Source organism: Ciona intestinalis, unplaced genomic scaffold (genome assembly GCF_000224145.3).
Source record: "Ciona intestinalis unplaced genomic scaffold, KH HT000099.2, whole genome shotgun sequence".
In the NCBI taxonomy this organism is placed as follows: Eukaryota; Metazoa; Chordata; class Ascidiacea; order Phlebobranchia; family Cionidae; genus Ciona; species Ciona intestinalis.
The window spans coordinates 127,752-132,257 of NW_004190421.2; positions in this window are offsets into that span (position 1 = coordinate 127,752).

Here is a 4,506-nt window from a genome sequence, read left to right on the forward strand (position 1 = left end):
AAATGAGTTACATACGTGGTAACTTGTAAGCGGGCACGATGTGTATGAAACAGAACACCCGTGTTATAACGACTGTTGTTGCCCCTCCATGCGAGGATAAATAAGTTACATACGTGGTAACTTGTAAGCGGGAACGAGGTGTATGAAACAGAACACCCATGTTATAACGATTGTCGTTGCCCCGCCATACGAGGATAAATAAGTTACATACGTGGTGACTCGTAAACGGGAACGAGGTGTATGAAACAGAACACCCGTGTTATAACGACTGTCGTTGTCCCGCCATGCGAGGATAAATAAGTTACATACGTGGTAACTTGTAAACGGGTACGAGGTGTATGAAACAGAACACCCGTGTTATAACGACTGTTGTTGCCCCGCCATGCGAGGATAAATAAGTTACATACGCGGTGACTCGTAAACGGGTACGAGGTGTATGAAACATAGAACACCCGTGTTATAACGACTGTTGTTGCCCCGCCATGCGAGGATAAATAAGGTACATGCGCGGTGACTCGTAAGCGGGTATGGGGTGTATGAAACATAGAACACCCATGTTATAACGACTGTTGTTGCCCCGCCATACGAGGATAAATAAGGTACATGCGCGGTGACTCGTAAACGGGTATGAGGTGTATGAAACAGAACACCCGTGTTATAACGACTGTCGTTGCCCCGGCATGCAAGGATAAATAAGTTACATGCGCGGTGACTCGTAAGCGGGTACGAGGTGTATGAAACATAGAACACCCATGTTATAACGACTGTCGTTGCCCCACCACGAAAAGTTTCGCAGAATTGATTAGCGGGGATCGGCAGCTTCCATTTCCGCAGATCATTTTACCGTACAATACCTTGGCAGAATGACCCCCACCCAACTTTATATTTAATATTTAAAGAAAAACGACAGTTGTGTATTTATTATTATAACTAACCTTTTTAAAGTGTCACACAGTAGCCTAGCAATACTGCAAAGTGACGTCACCGTCCAATAATTTGGCAGAATGACAGCATTCAAAGCAAACACAGATCACTAACCTCCATGAAATATTCCTTGCAATCAACCGGATCGTAAATATGTTTCTACTGTCTGGTTGCTGGTTTAGTTGTTCATTTGCAGAACTTCGTAGTCAACGATTCCTTGCGTAATAACAACAACGTACATGCGAAGGTATACGGTGTCTTGATCTGTTCTAATACACAGGTTACCTTGTGTTTATATCAACCGACCAACCCATCGAATCCTTTTTCACTCGACGCGATGACGTCACGAATTGGTTAAACAGTTTGCTGTGCTCCTGTTTGTCTACGCGGAAAATCTTTGACTTGTTTTAACTGGATGCGATGACGTCGCACAGAATGAAACTATAAACCTTATAGATCAAATGTCGTTATAAGTTGCTTACCAAAGAACATATATGCAACAATGGTAGCAGCATCGAGCATCGAACCAAACACCCCTTGGATAGAGGAAGGCGCTGTAACAACACTCATATGTATTTTACATAAATATTTACATTAATGATTGGAAAATACATAGGGACTGATTGCTTCACTGCTTGTACAGCGGCGAACTAAGTTTAGTTTCGTGGCGTTAATTTGAAATTAGTTCGTTAGCCCCCCATACCATAGCTAAGGTTTTAACCAGCGCAGTGTATTGTGTAAGTTCCTTGCTTAGTGGCGCGAGTACTTCTTGTATAAACGTTATCCATCATATACAAGTGAATATCAGAAACATAATGGAAGCCTCTGATCAACAGAAAATAATTGCAACGTTGCATATACGTCATGTCGTAATGGTTTTGCTGCAAAACCTGAGTTTTACTATGTATGGTAAGGTGGGGTAAGATGGGACAAGTTTTTATTCTCTTTTATCATTTCATTTGGTACTAAACAAAAAAATTACAGAAGTTCTCCTCACAACTCTAAAAAAGCGTTGTTAATTGTTAAAAACGCGATTAGGAAATATGGAGTTTGGATGCTAACGGTGACCCTTTTTACCCCACAGTACTATATATAACCTTATTATACATGTTAATTTATATTGTATCGTAGGTTTAAAGCCACGCTTTTATCTCACACTTATTCTCAAGTTAGTGTTTACGCGAAGCGTGTTTTAACGATTGTCGTTTTTCCACTATTTCCTTTCTCTTCGTTTATTGAATTAATTTGAACTTCGCTATCGTATGCGAATAGATAAATAACCATTATGTAAACCGACATTTTCCACTAATTTGCATTAAATATTTCTGGCAATGTTACCTGAATGGTATTACGACGTTTGTTATACGATATATACTCCGGCGCCGTGGCAAAGTGGTTTGCGCGCCTATCTTTAACCCTGAGGTAATACGTTTAAGGTTCGTCGCTGCTACCATTGTGGGCGTATGTGTCTTTGGGCAAGACACTTAACGGCAATTGCCCCAACCCATTAGTCTGGGTTGTCCATCTTATCAGCCATAGATAAAAAGTAAAAAATCCAAAAAATCACCAATAAAATAACATACATGGCAACTCGTAAGCTGGCACGAGGTGTATGAACACTCGCGAGGTGGTACGATGTGCGTTATAACGACTGTCGTTTTCCGGCCACGCGAAGATAAAATAAGTTACATTCTATAATTGTTATTTACTTTTAGTGTTTCAATAATAAATACGATCTTCGTGTGCGGAATTTAAGACTTACTTTATGAAAGGTTCATAATAAACACTTACTTTATGACTTCAGCTTGAAATAAAAGCATCTTGATTACGTCATAATATTAAAACACCCGCAATAAATGCTTAGCAGTGACGTCTTGCGGACACAAAGTATCAGAAGACTACGATGTTTGATAAACAAATCAAATTCAGTGATTTAAGATTTAAAACAATGTTTCAATGCAGAATTTACTGAATTAACAGGAAAATATTAAAATATTAATGCCATAACAACGCATGATATAGCATAACCATAAACACAGAAAATAATCTATTTAAAATTAGTGGAAATGACATAATACATTAAAGTCAATGTGGACACACGCGGTAAAGTTATGAAATATATAGAAGGACTAAGATTGAAAACAAAGGCAAAGCATGGAATGTATAAAATATTGGTAAAACAACAGACAACTAAACTCAGACAAAACTGCGGTGATCATTTCAACCCAACTATGGATAAGTCACCCAAGTTCCCACCTACGAGGATATAAATGGCCCAAATAAATGTACGAAAAGCAAAACTCTTGTCGTGCAAATCAATCTAGATAATCAATTCGCCAAAATAAATTTTGCTTTGGTTGTAGAATGTCGTGCAGAATGTGTTGAATAAACTGTGGGGAATATCTGGCATGCATACCCCTACACTAAATGCTTCAGTGAACAGAAACCCCGAATCTGTTCGTTAAAAAGAGATTAATTACTTCAAGCTTTTTTGTTTTCTAACCCAAAACACACTTTATAATAAAGTGTGAAATTAGCAATGAGTGTTTAATCAAGCAGAAACACAAAGATAATGTTTACTTTATGCTCACATATGTATGCAACTTTGTGAATGTTTGTTATTGTATGTAATCATAACTTACATGAGTTAATGTTAAAATATTGGCTCCCCTCTATTGAAAATTAATTGTTTACATAATTAACTGAACCGTTGTGAACTTGCGGAAATAGTTCTAGAACAATCCAACCTTACCAATCAGATTGAATTGATTGTTTCCATATTTGACGAGTTTTTGAGTATATGTGTGTATATTATACCAACGTATGTGTTGCAAAGCTGTTTGAAAATGGAATGGACATGTAGCGCGTAAACTGCAAGGTGAGCTGATTATAATCACTTATTCATAGCGAAGTTTGTTTCGTGTTTCGCTAAGTTTGTACCTGCTGTTTATTGTTAACTGTTATATATTAAGACTAAAGAGGTTGTTTATAACATTACAGTTAATACTGCATTAAAAAAAATATATTAAAACGAATTGTTGGTACCGGTAAAAAATAATCCGTGAAGTTACAGTTTAGGCATTACGTGGTTAAAGATACATTGTAGCACAAACTAAGTGTATGTACGCGTTTTATGTAGTGTTTCTTCGTTTTGACTTAATTTACATTTATAGTGAAAATTAACTATTTCCAAGTATATATATATTTCTAACAAACCGTTTGTTTGAATGTTTTTAATTAAATTTATTAAATAATTAAATTTCCCAAAGAAGTGGTAAACTGTAAGCGTTAACCTACCAAATAACTAAACTGGCCTAATAAACTTGAGTAGTTGGTGTAGTTTTTGAAATAAACAGCTAAAACCTCCTAAAAATACTATGCGCCTATCTTTTACAATGAAGACCAAGCGAAATGGGGACGGAGTTGGCGGTCACGTGAATAGAAAAAAAGAATATATCACGGTTTTGGGCAGTTGCGCGTTCTACTCTTTTTTATTTCTGTGGTTTGTGACGATATCGGCCAACGTGCGTATATGCTGGAGGACCGGAGATGTAATTTTAACTTATAAGCAATACGTATGCC